The sequence below is a fragment of the Pleurodeles waltl genome, chromosome 11 (assembly GCF_031143425.1).
Source record: "Pleurodeles waltl isolate 20211129_DDA chromosome 11, aPleWal1.hap1.20221129, whole genome shotgun sequence".
Taxonomy (NCBI): domain Eukaryota; kingdom Metazoa; phylum Chordata; class Amphibia; order Caudata; family Salamandridae; genus Pleurodeles; species Pleurodeles waltl.
The window spans coordinates 513880550-513897462 of NC_090450.1; the positions used below are offsets into that span (position 1 = coordinate 513880550).

A 16913-nucleotide genomic window follows, 5' to 3' on the forward strand; every position below is an offset into this window, starting at 1 on the left:
AATATAAATCCCATTATGTCAGAAGTAGCAGAAGTAATCAATTAATCAGACTACTTATGAGGGGGCAATTGAGCTGAATTGTGAAGGTCAAAGCAAAACTACAATAAACAAACAGTTATAAATTTCACCATTATTGAAAAGAATGGAAAGACTTGCAGAGGAACCTTAAATGACGAGCCAATGTGACTTACAAGAATAGTCTAAGTAAAACTGCTTGGGAGATTGATTTCCTGTTAGAACTGAAAATTCATCTAAAATTTTTTTTATTGCATTTTAGCCAATTGTGGGTTTGGGGGTTATATTTTCACAAGGGCATTTTGGTCACATTTCTGAAACATTGCAAAGATCCTTGGGCCCATTAAACTCTGGCTATAAGATACTGGCAAAGCCATTGCAACCAATGTTGTACATCTAATATTCCAAGATCAAAACATGTTTATACCTTCAAGACAACTATTTACAAACACACATTTTGTTGTAAGTGCTACAGATGTTTCTTTTATACCAAATACACCTGCACATTTTTGTTTTGGATGGCAAACAAATTTTGGCCTATTGAACTTGCATCATCTTTTTCAAATTTTGGGTAGAATAGGTTTGAATCCTAGCTTGTAAACTTGAAACTGTTTTTTTATCTTGCGTATATAGCTGAGATGTTTAGAAATGTCCAATCCACATCATCATGACCAAATACCTCCTTTCAACCTACAACAAGGGGTTGGCAATGGTACAACTATATTTCATAACAAACCAAGTACTAGTGGTAAATTAATGGCTTTGCAGAGGGTGGCAAGTCACAGCATACCCAGCTGAACTCTCCCTCATAGGGTTGGACAGGCTGATGGAGCTCAGTGAACCCTGATCCAAAGAAATCTCCTCAAAGTAACTGAAATGATGCTCTTCTTGACATGGAGGGCGTCCCTGCCTGCCATGGGGTGGGAGGGCAGGCTGAACCAAACAATTCCCTATGGGAAGGTCACTATCTCCGACACACTTCTCAATTAGAAGTGTTTACCAACTGGGATAGTAAAGGGATCTCTACTATCTCGGATGTCGGGGAAGGTAACCACATGCATTCCTTCCAAGAAATGCAGGCTCATTTACAGCTGTCCAAAGCCCAGTTTCCCCATTACCTTCTGCTCCGACATGCATTAGTAGAATACAAAACTGTTCTGGTGAATATTCCAGAGCACAACCCTCTTGAAGCTGGACTCCTCATGGAGACTAATGCAAGGGAGGCAAATCCATATTTACTGCACACTGGTACTTAATGCACCAGAAACCCTGGGATCCCCATAAGCAGAAATAAAGTGGGTGGGCCCACTGGGTGACGCCAACTAGAGGGAGGCATAAAGGACTCCGAGGGAGCTGACTATGTCCTCCTGCCTTCGGTTTGTCGTAGGACTTGTGTCATGGGGATAAGCCTGCGGGATTCGGGTGGCAGCATCACAGCACATGGGGGACTGAGTCTTATCCCACACTGTCTAGCAGCTGTCAGCCTAACTCTTTCAACTAGCTTGCAGCACCTCACTAAAACCTAGAAGCAAAGGTGATTTGTGGTAGCCTGATGCATGACACTCAGTGACTTCTCAGGGAAGTCATGGTGGTACAGATCTGGCCCCTTTTTCTCAGTTATATAAGTCTTATAAATGCTGTAGACAAAGGGAATCAGAATTTGGTTCAATATATTTTATTGAAGCAACTGCATTCTATGTAATGAGGCATGAATTGCGATTTTTGTGACACTAAAACACAACACTATCATCATTGTGACAAAAAACGAGAAACAGATAAAAAGTCCCAACGTTATGGCACACTAGTGAATCTAAAATTCTTACCTACACTACCAAAATCAACATGAGAGCAATAGCAGTGTTAGCCCTAATCTTCCCATACTATTTATATGCAAATTCAGCACAAACTTGACTCCACATTTATATTTTGACATTAGACACGCCTAGCGTCAAATATTGGAGTTTGCACCATTTTTGGGATTCATGAACCTACCTTGTGTCAATGAGATGCAAGGTAGGCGTTCCCATCCAAAAAATTGTGCTAACCCCGTAGCCCCATATTTATCCCCCCATGCTAAAATAATGCACAGGTTGGAGGGGGGACAAATAATGGTGCAAAGCTTGCTTTGCACCATTATTTGACGCCTGGGTCAGACCAGGTGTTAGGGGACCTGTGGACCCATTTCCATGGTGAAACACCATGGAATGGGTCCACAGGTGCCCTCCCCAAGCCCCAGGAACACCCACACCCCCACCAGAGGGACACTGGAGGATGGGAGACAACATCCCAGGTAAGTAGGGTAAGTAAGGGTAAGTATATATTTTTTATTTTTTAAAGTGACATTGGGGGCCCTATCTTGGAGCCCCCTGCATGGCACACGGTGCAAAGGCCATGCCCAGGGGACACTTGTCTCCTGTGCTGGCCATTGTGGTGGTGGGCATGACTCCTGTCTTTCCTAATACAGGAATCATGTTTTTGGTGGTTGTGTGCCAGGAAATGGCACTAGTCTGGTTAGAGGCATTTTTTGCCTCTAAACAGGCTAGCATAATTTTTTCAGGCACAACCCCTTTCTTCCCTGCCACCATGCTACCCCCGGCTAGCGTCTTTTTTTAAGACACTAGCCCAAGTTTAGTGCCGGCTTGTGCCATTCCTTTATTATGGCACGCGGTTGGTGTTGTGGAATGGCGCAAGCTGGCGCTATACTTTTTTCTGCATAACTGCATTTGCGCCTGGGCCTTAGTCTCTGCATAGGAGATCCATCCCAATACCTGGCTAATAAGTAGAGGGTTGCATGTTGGTCTGCTGGCAATCCTCCCAGGTGGTTGAAGTGACGATTCTTGTTCTATAATAAAACGTGTTGTTGTTCTGAGAAGTGCCCTGATGTGATAATGCATCTTTTTCTGTGTAGGTTAGACAATGTACTCTTAGGCAGGAAATGCCCTGGAAAATATCCTGTATAACTTCATTCAGCCTTCGGCTGAGCACAAAATGAAATGCAACTAGGTGAGAGGACACAGGTCTCGGGTCCAGAGCTAAAATGAATGTGCCCATGCAAAGCATTAAAATAGCCCCACGATAGGTTGTTCCAACTCCATTACCTCCATGGGATGGGCAGGTTGGTGGCCAAGAGGGACACAGTGTGTACATGGAATTGCCCTCAACCCCCTGCCCTCCCTGTTTGGTGATGGGGGATAGACTAGTGTGCACAACAGGAATAACTAATCTATGAAGCCAAGGGATGCAAACAAAAACATTCCAAAACATGGGACAAATGATGGGAACACTATGAATTTGAGCTCACATTGATAAATACTTCAGGTAATATTATGTATCTAACTGATGATACAACTATATGATTTACCAGGGGATATGAGGCTAACAGAACAATTTGTAATATTTATGTTCTAACTGTTCAAAATCCAATAAAGTTGGTTAAAAAAAGTTTAGCTACGCAGGACATCCCACATTTGTGCTCCTTGTCATCTGTATTATTCAAATTTTTATTAGAGCCTTTTCATACATAAATGAGAATTGCATCCCAGACAAGACCACGAAGACAATGTGTTTCAAAATGTAAACTGTATGCAGATGATCTCATTTCTTTATGCCAAACAGGCCAACATATAACAGACAAACTCATTAATTAGTCAATACACATTACTAGGTGTATATGTAATGAATGGTACCGTGACTGAAGATATGCTCTTTAACATTGCAGTCAAAGCCCTCCCATTGATATTAAGAGATGGATTTACTGAAAATCACACTAGAAAATTGTTGGTGAAAGGGACAAGGATATATACCAACGCTTATGAAGTAATCCCTTACTGAAGAAAGTGAAGACAATTTTAGATAGATGGAAGGTAAGATTTATAACCTTACTATGTATTTTATACAAACATGTTTTAAGCAAGTTGAATCCCTATTTGCCAGTTTTATATGGAGAAACAAATAAATAGTCCAAGATGGCCACACCTTTCAAAACATGAGGTCTTGAATTACTGGGTCTTAACGGTTTCTCATTGGCAACAAATAAGCTATTGTACAAACATTTTTGTGGAAGTGCTCATGACTATACTTTTTGTCTTTTTCATCAATTAGAGAATAAAAAGTGATTGATTTCCAAGAACCTCACATCTTATCTAAACTGTGCAATCCAAAATTAGAATGCTATTGTACATTTATAGCAATTTTACAAGTTAATTCATATGGTACTATAACCCACATGGACTACAATGCTGCCAGATATCACTAGACATACAGAGTAGGAATGGCAGGTATATTTCTAGAGACAAATTTTGAATATGCTTCACAATACTCCGTTAAAGGATGGAGACATTCCAAGGGAGGAGATCTGTATTCTGTTTGCTAAAAAATCCTCTTTAAAGGATATTAGACAATGGATGTTGTTTTTTAGAAAAAATCAATGAAAAGGGATTGATGAGTAAGCACCTCACTACTTTTGTAAAACATGCAATCCAAAATAAGTAGGGTATTGCCCATTATTTGCTATATTGGCTAATCAGAATTATGCTTTCAAGCTGATGAGAATCTCTGCAAATCATGTGAGGAACACGTTGAGAGCCTCTCTAACGACAGCATAATTAGGTCAAGAACAAGAGAGAAATAGGAAAAATAGGTATTGGGAAAGATGGTGTTGGAAATGGCCTTTTCTGCAGGCTCAGCCCCATACCTTTTGCCTTTTCCCTCCACGTTTTGCTGAATTAATTTTTGTTGGCCTTAGGACTCTGCGCACTTTATGACTGCTAGCCAGTGCTAAAGTGTGTGTGCTCGCTCCCTAAACATGATTTGATCGGTATATACCTAATTGGCATATTTAATTTACTTATAACTCCTTAGTAAAGTGCACTACATGTGCCAATGGCCTATGAAGTAAATCCTGCTAGTGGGCCTACAGCACTGCTTGTACCACCCACTTAAGTAGTACAACACTTGAACACAGAACCAGAGTGACTCCAAGGGCTTGCCTCCTGTTTTTCTGAAGTCCTGGGGACACAAAAGACTTTCAACTCATCACCCACAGCACCTGGACTCTGCCATTGGTGAGTCCTGCCTGCCAAGTGGTGCCAATCCAGTCCGGGTCCCTTGGAATTAGGTATGAAGTGTTATTCAAGTCCAGAATTCATACATCAATGCCTTTGTGCCACTCAGAACAGGCACATCTCCATCAAAGCCTACACATAACTGCTGCTGCGCGGATCAGGGACATTGCATCGTTGGAAGTGTGGTGCATCACTTCCAGATCCAACACATCTTCAACTTTGCGTGGCTCAGAACTGACGCATCATCTGCCTTCCAAGGATCGACGATGATGCATCGCCTCTTTTGCTCTTCGCACCTTGTTCTCGATGACGACACAACCACAAACCAAGTTACTGTTTCAGCGGACCAAGGCTTGGCCCTCTATCTGACCAATACTCCATCCAAGTTTGCTCATTATGCTTCTAAGTGTTAATATTAAGAAAGTCAACGATGATGTGCACATGACACGATTACATATACCAATGAAATAACATCACTATTAGCTAAATCACCCGACATGAACTCTCCTTCAACCCCAAGATACTTGTCAGGCAGGCTCTGAGACCTAGGCCCAAGAGAACTGACTGACAGGTCACAGTGGCGCAGCACATAGCTGACAGACAAAAAGCATGAACAGGAAACTCAGATCACATATAGGCAGCGAACACCACAATGGTTCCAGGAGATTGGCCCCATAAAACACACATGGCTAGAGGGGTGCACACATTCCAAAACACCATAAAGTCAGATGCCACTTAAAGTTAGAAACACACGGCCAATCATAACACAGCATGCACAGTAAAACAAAGTGGTCACGCGCCCCTCAGGCCAGATAACCGGACACATTACCGGATGGCTCACATTGTGTCCACACAACGTTGCAACAAACCTGTTTTTGATTATTAGGACTTTATTTATGACTCCATGACAACTGTTCACATTCTTCACCTCAAGAGGAATGTTGCAAGTGTTTTATTGTACTTCAAGAAATATATAAAACACCACACAGAAGCCATCTTCTTTCAGACAGTCATCAGACCCCGGTTCTGTACCTCTTCTCTTGGCCATAATGCTTAACTAAACAAACAGTTCTTGTTTTGCCAAATGCCTCTTTTCTTTAATTCTTTTTTAAGGTAAATTCACATTTGACCAACATAAGCACTGAAGTTTATTCTTTAGAAATCCATATCTCTAATTCTACGTATTGGATTTTTGTTGTTTTGGTCTTGTTTTGTTCCTTACGTTAAGCTCTATTCTCCTAAGCAGGTGTGGTACCTTTTTGTGTGTTGTTTTCACTATTGTTGGAAGTTTTGCACAAATATTCAGCACATTGCTTCTTAAATTAAGCATGACTGCTCTGTGCCAAGCAACCGGTGAGTGAGCACAGGTTAATTTAGGTTGTGTTTATGACTTATCCTGACTTGGATTGTAGTTCCTGCTTGGACATGGTGAATTCCTCTGCCAACCAGGAACCCAATTTCTTACATTGGGATCAGCGCTAAGGATAGGACATGTGTTTGTGCTGCGCCATACAGTAACTTGGTGTACAGTACCATTACATACCTAAGACCAATTTAAGTAAATTCTTCCTGATTAACATTTTCGATTATTTCAAATTTTTCCTCTCCCTGCCTGTTGGGTCCATGATTGTACCTGCAAAAATGGAGTTTGAGCTGGACAACTTAGAGGGCTGCCAAGTTACCCAGCTCCGGGAGTTCTGCCAGGGTGAGGGGTTGCCTGCCAAGAGCAGCATCAAGACGGCAGAGCTCCAAAAAGCTTTAAGGACATGGACAGAGGCCCATTAGGCCTCCACAGACAATGGGGAGGAGGAGGAGCAGGATAATGAGGAGGAATTTGAGCAAGACTCACAGAATGATCTTTGACTGCTACCTGCAGAGAAGGATTAGCAACATCCTTCCAAGACTGGCGATTTTACCTAGAGTAGGGAGCAGTGTGTCATCCAGAGGCCTGTCCTCAGAGGAGCTGGAGGACAGGAGGGAGTAGAGAAGGTTTAAGTTATAGTTTGCCAAAATGAAGTTGGAGAAAGAGCAAGCTGTGGAGAAAAAGAGAAAGGCTCATGAGCTGAGCCTCAGGCAGCTGGACCTCAAAGTCATACAAGTGTAGTCCAGCAGCAATGATGGCAGCATACCTGCAATTTCCACTGAGGAAGAGAAGGTGTGCATCCTAAATGATTCTGGCACCCAGTTATGTGGTAGGGATGGCATTGATAAGTGGTTCTCAGCCTAAGAGGTAGTTTTAAGGGAGCGCAAAAGTCTTAAGGAGTACTGGGGGGGATATGTTTACACTGGTGACGGACACACTCTTGGCATTAGAGGTAGAAGAACAGACACATTACACCTCCAGAAAGGCCATACTTAACAATAGGTTTGAATTAACCCACAAGAGGTATAGGCAGAGATTTAGGAACAGCTGCAAACGTCCCACACAGACCTGGCTGGACTGCCTAGATTATTCCAGCAAGGCATTGAAGGGCTGGGTGAGGAGAAGCAAGGTAGAAGGTTTAACTGGGCTGTACAACCTCATTCTGAGGAAGCACATGTTTCATATCAGTTTTCCAGAGCTTCTGCAACACTTTTTTGATAGCAAGCTGACTGACCCCAGGAAGCTTGCTGAGAAGGTGAACCTCTGGGTCAGCACCAGACTGTGCAAATGAGTATCTGGGAGGGATCCCAAAAGGGTGGTTCAGGTTCCCCCCAACTGAATGAGGAGAAGCTCACGGGAGACCCAGAGAAGTCTCAGTTTAAGGGGGAAGGAAAGGGTTCCCATAGCCCTTCTGATAGGAAGGAGGGAGGTTTTGGTGTGTAGTGGTCCCAGGGACCCAATTTCTAACCCCTCTTTTTTGATTGTACCCAGCTAGGAAAAAAGCAGAGGGACGCCACCTGGCCAAAGAAACTACCCACTGGTGAGACTTCTACAGGGGTTGCCAATGTAGCCATAGGGGCAAGTAGTCTCATCGGATAGATGATAGACCATGCCATGATCTCCCTTTGTTGGGCGATAGGCTCAGAGCGTGAGCTGGTGATCCCTGAGGGTGGGAGTCAGTTCCACCAGGTAGATATGAATGGGGTTCTAATCACTTCTCTGAGGGACACTGGGGCTACCCACACCATGATAGTGGAAAGGCTAGATTCCCAAGAGCAGTACACGGGCAAGTGTGTAGGGTGACCGTAACCCATGGGCAGGACCTTTTCTGCTTTATGGACCTAGTATCCCTGGAGTGGGGTGATGAGGTGACCCAGAGGAGGGTCATAGTTAGTCCCCAGATGCCCATAGACTGCATTCTAGGGAACGAGTTACCCATGGTGGCAGGAGAACTCTGAGGACCTGATGCCTATGGCACCCTGACTGTTCAGTTGTCTGAAAGTAACACCCCTCAGAGGAAAGTGTGGGGGCCTAGATGTAGGGGAAGCATGAGGGAAGACTCACCCCATCCCCTGTTCAGCCTAGTGGGTAGAAGAACCAGTTTCAGGCTACCAATCCTGAACTGGTGAGAGATAGAGTGAAGATAGGGTGAAAGACACCTGGGGCTTCTGTCTCCCACTCTGAGTAACCACAGAGGTCAGAGACCCCTTGATGTCCTGGGGCCTGGTTATTGAAACTGACTGCTGTCAGTTACCTCTGTTGGTTGCTGTCTTTGTGGACAGAGTTTCCCTTGGGTTGGAAACAGTAGTCTGATCCAAGAGGCGGAATGGGCCCCACCACTTTGCTGGTGATGGTGGTACTCTCTGCCACTGGGATGCATATGTGAACAAATTAGGTTTAGGTGCTGCACAGATAAGATCTACAGAAGATGAGAAGGCCAGTCCAGTGGCTCAGGAGAGTATAGACAGAGGGATTCAGCTGAGTTCAGAGAGGTGCAGAACTGACAGGTTTCCCTGCAGTAGTTGGCCTTTGTCCACATTCTATTGTATAAGCAGTAAAGTCCATCAAGATGTTGGTTAGTCTGGATGGAGATCATGTTGGAAATGGCCATCTCTGCAGGGTCACTCCCAAACATTTTGCCTTTTTTTCTTCCATTTTTTGCTGAATTCATTTTGGTTGACCTTGGGACTCTCTGCACTTTACCACTGCTAACCAGTACTAAAGTGCTTGTACTCTCTCCCTAAAACATGGGTTGATTGGTATATACCTGAAAGGCATATTTAATGTACTTTGTAGTCCCTAGCAAAGTGCACTACATGTGCCCAGGAACCATAAATTAAATCTTGCTAGTGGGCCTGCAGCACTGCTTGTGCCACCCACTTAAGTAGCACTTGAAAACATGTTCCAGGCCTGTCCTTGCAGCTTGAATACAGGGTTACACTGCTATGTAAACTTGGCATCTAAAACCTCTTGCAAAGCCTTAAACTACCCTTTTATCACATGTAAGTCACCGTAAGGGAAGGCCTAGAAAGCCCATATGGCAGGGTGTTAGATAATTAAAAGGCTGGACATATACTTTTACATATCTTACATGTCCTGGTAGTGAAAGAATTGCACATTGTTTTTCAGTACTGTGGGGCCTATCCTTCTGATAAGATAATACTGGGGATTCCTTATTACATTTAATAAGTTGTAATTCTGGATTGGTAAGGGGAGACCTGTCATGTTTAGCACTTATTGAACTGCAATTATAAATCCTATTTAATGGTAAAGTTGTATTTACTGTTTCAATTTTGAAAATGCCAATTTTAGAAAGTTGGCATTTCCCTTTTCTGAGCCCTGTGTGCTTTTAACCTGTTTTCAATACCTATCTGGGGTAGGGTGACAGCTGGGCTTGTGCATTCCCTCTAGACAGCCACATGAAAAGGGCGCTTGAGTGTGATTGATGGGCCATAAGCATCCTGATGGCCCTTTCTTGACAGGATGAGAGGGAGGAGTTGGCCACAGCCTCTCACTTACACCTGAAAAGGGTGTGTCCTAACCCCACCCAAAGAACTGCTTACCCCCCTGTAGTGACTCTGGAGCCAGGGCAGGAAGGGAGGACCTCTAAACACTTCAAATCCCTTCTTTGAAGTCTCCCCACTTCAAAGGCAGCACTGGGTTTAAAAACTGGACATCTGGCCCTGCCAACTCAGTACACTTCTGGACCTGTGGATTCTACATCAGGAAGAAGGACTGCTATGCTGCTATAAGGACCGCTGGACTGCTGCTCTGGAAGAACTGCTTTCTTGCTGTGCTGAGCTGCTGCCTGTCACCCTCCCAGCCTCTGTGAGAAGTAATGGACCCACAACACTGGACACTAGAACCAGAGTGACTTCAAGGACTTGCTGGCTTGCCTCCTGTTCTTATGAAATCTCAGAGACACAAAATACTTCCAATTCATCACCGACAGCACATGGACTCTGCCATCCGTTAGTCTTGCTCTGCTAAGTGGTGCCAATCCAGTCCTGGGCTCTTGGAACTGCCTATAAAGTGCTGCTCAGTCCAGAATTTATGGATCAATGCAGTTGTGCCGCTGAGAACAGGCGCATCTCATCTATGCTGATGCATTGCAGCTGCCACGAGGATCGGGGCATCGTATCTCCATCGCTGAGGTGCAGTACCTCCAGATCCAATGCATCTTCAACTTTTTATGGCTCGGAACCGACGCATCAACTGTATCACAAGGATCGACAATGACACATCCCCTTCTTTGCTTCTCGCATCTTTTGCTTGATGTCAACGCAAATTAAAACAAGGTATTGTTTTAGTGGGCCCAGGCTCAGTCCTGTATCTAATTGGTGCTACATCGTGGCTGGCCTGGCTTTTCAGATTTGACCCTCCCAGTGCAACCAGAGAGCCCACATTGGCGCCTAATGCTTCTAAGCACTACAATTAAGTTTATTTAAAAAAAAAATCATATTAAGACATCTACTTATTTGACTTTCGTCATTTTGGTCTTGGTCGTAACTGCTCTGCGCTAAGCTCCCAGGATTGAGTACAAGTTAATTTAGAGTGTGTTTGTAACTTACCCTGACTAGGACTGTGGTTCCTGCATGGACAGGGTACATGCCTCTGCCAACCAGAAACCCAATTTCTAATAGTTGGTTATTGAGTAATTTATAGCTCTATAATCACTTAGGCTGCATTGTTGCCAGAAGTGACTGGACTTACAGAGCTATATGGATTTTTCTACAGACATATTTTGAAGAAGCACTGTGATCCTTACGTGCAAAAAAGTGAGATTTTTCAAGGCATATGATCAGTAAGTTGGTTAGCAAAAAATATCCCCTTTAAAGGGTTATGGACAGTGGATATTGTTTGTTAGAATAAAACATCAAATTCTGAAATGAGATTAATAAAAACAAAGAAAGTCAATAAGCTAGAAAATCTATGTACAGGAAGTTTGGTATCCTGTGCTTGGCCAGTAGTAGGCCTAAAGCTATGAATCAGTGTTGCATTTGGCGGTCCTTGGGTTTAGGAAAAATTCCTAACAGGCATTGTCATATGGATATCTTGAGTCCCACATGGGTTACTCTCTCAAGCTTTTCAGTACTGCGGTAGCTTATTACACGTCCATGTTATGCAGAAAATTGGCTACCAATGCATCACAGCGAGAATGTTCTACTACAGTAAATCCTCTGTAGTCTAGCACCCATCAAATATGTGCAGTGGAGATTTAAAAAGGGCATATTTATACTCCATTTGCGACAAATTTGCATCACTTATTTTTTTACACAAATTTGGCGCAAAATTAACTCCATATTTATATCTTGACGTTAGACCAGTCCAATGTCAAAATATTGGAGTTTGCACCAATGAGATGCCAAGTAGGTGTTCCCATCTAAAAAAAGGTGCTGACTCCATAGCGCCCTATTTATCCCCCTGTGCTAAAATGATGCATGGGTGGAAGGAGGGGCTAAATAATGGTGCAAAGCTTATTTACCGCCTGGGTCAAACCAGGTGTTAAAGGGCCTGTAGACCATTTCCATGGTTAATCACCATGGAATGGGTCCACAGGTGCCCTCCTCAAGCCCCAGGAACACCTCCACCCACACCAGAGGGACACCGGAGGATGGGGGACCCCATCCCAGGTAAATAGGGTAAGTATAGGTAAGTATTTTATTTAACTTAAAGTGTCATCAGGGGCCCAACTTGGGGCTCCCTGCATGGCACAGGGTGCAATGGCCATGCCCAGGGGACACTGGTCCCCTGTGCTGGCCACTGGGGTAATGGGCATGACTCTTGTCTTTTCTTGTCCTGAAAGACAGATTGGAAAATTAGATACATTGGCCCATATTTATACTTTTTGACGCAAAACTGCGCTAACGCAGTTTTGCGTCAAAAAAATTAGCGCCGGCTAACGCCATTCTGAAGCACCATGCGGGCGCCGTATTTATTGAATGACGTTAGCCGGCGTTAGCCGCCGTCGCCGTCTGGTGTGCGTTAAAAAAAACGACGTACACCAGGCAGCGCCGGCGTAGGGTGATATGGGGCTTGGGCGTCAAGAAATGGGGCAAGTCAGGTTGAGGCAATTTTTTCGCCTCAACCCGATTTGCGCCATTTTATTTCCACTCCCAACCCCCATAGAAATGACTCCTGTCTTAGCAAAGACAGGAGTCATGCCCCCTTGCCCAATGGCCATGCCCAGGGGACTTTTGTCCCCTGGGCATGGTCATTGGGCATAGTGGCATGTAGGGGGGCACAAATCAGGCCCCCCTATGCCACAACATTTTTTTTTTTTTAAACTTACCTGAACTTACCTTAATGTCCCTGGGATGGGTCCCTCCAGCCTTGGGTGTCCTCCTGGGGTGGGCAAGGGTGACAGGGGGTGTCCCTGGGGGCATGGGAGGGCACCTCTGGGCTCCTTCAGAGCCCACAGGTCCCTTAACGCCTGCCCATAGAGTGCATTCTAGGGAACGAGGGGCCGTACGTCATTTTTTTTGACCCGCCCACTCCCGGGAGTATAAATCCGATGCACACGCCTCGGAGTCTATTTTTTAGACGGGAACGCCTACCTTGCATATAATTAACGCAAAGTAGGTGTCCACGCTAAAAAATGACGCTAACTCCATGGACTTTGGCGCTAGACGCGTCTAACGCCAAAGTATAAATATGGAGTTAGTTTTGCGTCGGAATTGCGTAAAAAAAAACGACGCAATTCCGGCGCAAACAGAGTATAAATATGCCCTGATTGTATTTTGTGTTTGCATCACATTTGCGTCAAAAAAATTACGCAAATGCGACGCTAAAAAAAAGTATAAACATGGCCCTTAATTTTAAAGAAATTCTTCTGCTAAACCCCCTTTCATTCGTGTACTTTTTTGTTTCAAAATGGAAATGGGAATCATTTATTCTTTAATTTCTTAAGGTCGGCAATGTCTATATTTTGAGTCACTGATTTTAGGGCTTGTAATTTTAAGCAGCAACACATCTTCCAATACTTTCTACTTCATAAAAGCTTTTATTTTAACTTACGCCAGCCTTGTCGGCTCCTGACAATTCTATTCTATATAAATATGCCCCATTGAGTTTTGCAGCATGTAGAGGCATCACAGCAACAGGACCATTTTTGCCAACACCACTCTACCCATCACTAAGAGCTGGAGGGATATCAAAAACTGTATGGAGGCCCAAAGCCTATGTTCAACCCACCTACGTTACATGCATAGTGTATAGCCCTTGTATGAGAAATCCAGATCCCTAGGTATCAAAAAATTGAGTGCTCCTATTTGCCACACAGCTTAGGTAGCTGCAAAGGTGCCACAAATCACCAGTCCCCTCACAGGGTATAGCTAGGTTTTGTGCTTATTGATGCATAAGCCTGACGCCTCAGCAAAGGTTCCCAGTCCTCACAGTAGATGTACCGACTCTCTAGGCAATGTGACACATATCAGAGTGTCATCTGTGTATAGAGATACCACATGCACCCCGCTGTCCATGTGGATGCCTCACAAGTCCATCTCGCCCCAAAACCAAATCGCCAATTGTTCCATCATAATTGCAAAGAGAAAGGGTAATATTAGGCATCCCTTTCTGGTGTCTCCATCCACTATCCTGCTGTGGGAAGTCCTACCACCATACCTAACTCCTACTGTTGGGACTCTATTTGATAGTGTGATCCAGCAGAGAAGATTCACCCCAAAGCCCATGACTTTGAGAACCTCAAACACATAGTCCCACACCAGGTAATCCAACACCTTTCCTATATTGAGCAACACAAGGGCTCACTCCTCTCGGGTCTGTTTGACCAGGGGCATGACATGGACAAGATACTGTATGTTCGTGAGCGTTTTACGGCCCAGTATGAAGCTGTATTGGTCCTCATGTATTAAGGCTCCTAGTCTGAGCAAAAGTTGTCTGGAAAGCATTATGGTGAGGATTTTTGTGTCTATGTTTAAAAGGGACAAGATGTAGTAAGCACCCATGTCCTTTGGATCTTGACAGACTTTGGCACAATGACAATAGTGGCCCTCTTCATGGGGTCTGGTAGACGTTTGTTGTCTTTTGCCTTCACAGTGACATCCTGGAGCTTGTCTGCAGGGTGGATTCCATGGTAGCCAGAGGAGCTTCAAAAATGCCCTGATCCATGACAAGATGGGGGTATGGGTCTCACATATAGGGAGGCAAGATAGCAGACTGGGTTACTCCTGCAGTCCTGTCTGGCCAAGTCAAAGCCACAATCAGTGAGTTGGGGCTTCCTGCTTCATTAACCATGATAGTAGCATCCCCAATGTGTCCCCTACCCTACGTAAGGTCTGCCTATAATCTCTCAGGGCATGTTTGCCCAGTGTGTCCCATGTGTCAGCTATTTCCTGACAAATAGCTAATCTTTCCTCCATGTGTCTGTGCCAGTTGTCTGTCGGTGCTTGCAGGCCCGCAATTTGGGTCTCCTGCTGCTCCAGTGCATGCTGCATACCATACACTGTGGACGTATCACTCTTCACGAAGGGCCGCCTTCAGCTTTTCCCATTAAAGTGCATACATTCTCCGCTGACCCCCAGTTGTCATCCAGGTACCCTTCTACAGCAGCCTGAATCACTACTTTGAAGACCTCATCTGTGAGGGCCTCTGGGCGCAGCTGCCAAACCAGGTTTCTCACCCAGGATCCAAGTCCCTCATATTCATCGGCCAGTGGGGAATGGTTGAAAAAAATCAATTTAAGTAGTTGGCCTCATGCATTCTGGGGCTAAACTCCCTAGTTACTAGAATATGGTGCAGCCATTTAGAGGTATTATGTGTGCTTGAGTGGCAAGAGTATTGTTTGTCCGCAGGGTGTAGGACATGCCCGCAGGGTGTAGGCAAGCCGCTTCAGAACCTTATGTATCGCTTATGTCATTCTAGGCTTAGTATAGTCTCTGAATGAGGGTTGGTCTACGTTACCATCTAAAGCACAGTTAAAATCACCATTGACATATTATGTTGAGGGACCTCACTCCCCAGGCATCGTGGGCCAAAAAGAGCCTAGAGTGTCTCCTCTGAGGCAGAGTCATCAAGCACCTAAGCACTTACCTAGGTGTTAAGAAGGGGGATAAGCACTGCAGCACAGCACCTATGACATATGCGAAGGGACCCTGCTACACCATGGTCCCCACAACAGAAGGCCCCGCTCGCTACACGTGTGCCATGTTCAGCCAGCAGGACATACAGTGGGTCCCTCAATAAGCCAAGTACAATTAGAACTGGTAACTGATGGCAAAGCTTGTTACATCCAATATTACGTTCCTCATGCACTCTAGCATTGTGCTAGGACAGGGGACCCGGATGCTGTCTTCCAGATGTACAGTCCTCTGGCCGCCGCGGCATCCGGGTCCCAGACCGTAATCATGCCATTCTGACCTTAGCATCCCCCATAATATGCTCCTGCATGGGCACCGATCCCTCTGTGCAAGGGGGGGGGGCAAAAGATGGAGGCACCAGGCAGGTTCTCTGCCTTCATGATTTTCTTCAAGTGCTAGGGATGTTAGGCCTCCAAGCCAGTTCACTGGTCCCAGTATCCCAGTATCACCATGAGGGAGAGGAAGGGAGAAGTTATCATGCATAACAAGTGTGAATCAGCCGTAGGTGCACAGTGACAGTACCTCTAATCAACAGAATTGCTCTCTGGAAGTCTAATTGGCTGTTATTCAGTGCCCCACTCGCTCCAGCTTTTTATGCGGTCTGGTGGCTCTAAGCGCAGTCCATCACATGAGCATCAGGTGGGTGTACCACCCCATGCAGCAGTGCTTCTCACCCAGACTCCAGCTCCTGCTGCTGCTGCCTTGCACCACTCTCCAAACTCCCCGGCAGCACATTTTTTTGTCTCCCAGAGAGGGTGGGATGAGCAGGAAGACCACCATATGAGGGCGAAGGCATTTCCAGCACTGCTACCGTGGGCAGGGAATGCAAGGGAGTACAGGTAGGCCCAGAACCAGAGGTGTAGGCCCCGCGGCTGAGCTGCTCTTTCCCTTTCCTTTGCTGCAGAGCTTTCAGTCCGGCACTGCTTCAGTCAAATGTCCCCTCATGCTCTGGCAGGTGAGGCACTGGGCCTCAGCAGCATTGATCTGCCACCCCCACTCACCTCCCAGCTCCACTCTTCTGCCCCGAAGTGTCTTTCCAGGCCAGGGGCCTTCCACAACTAACAATGGCTGCACTACTGCCAAGTCAGGCATGGGCCATCATCAAAGGATATATGTGGGCAGCCAGGCAAGTTTCAGATGTTGTGCCCCATTCCAGTGCCCCACAGCAAGAGTACGACAGATAGCCAGGTTTTGAGGAGTCCATCTGTATCAGGATATAAGATTTAAAGAGGGGCTTCAGGAGCTGTGCCTAAGATATGCAGTCAGCCATATTGCCCATCCACGCCCCCAGCCTTACCGAAAATGACACCTTTTGTATTGTAACATCACCTAATCAGCTGTGGGTGCCCATGAGAGCTTGGAGCAAAGGCGGTG

The 16913-nt window shown here is 45.2% G+C and overlaps 1 long non-coding RNA gene across 1 annotated transcript in view; it reads left to right on the forward strand.

The window, feature by feature from the left end:
• LOC138266636 (uncharacterized) overlaps positions 1-16913 on the forward strand; it is a 105875-nt gene that overhangs the window by 52607 nt on the left and 36355 nt on the right. The window contains exon 2 of the long non-coding RNA XR_011199590.1: positions 3734-3878. This is a non-coding gene — a long non-coding RNA (uncharacterized lncRNA). The remainder of the gene's footprint in view (positions 1-3733; positions 3879-16913) is intronic.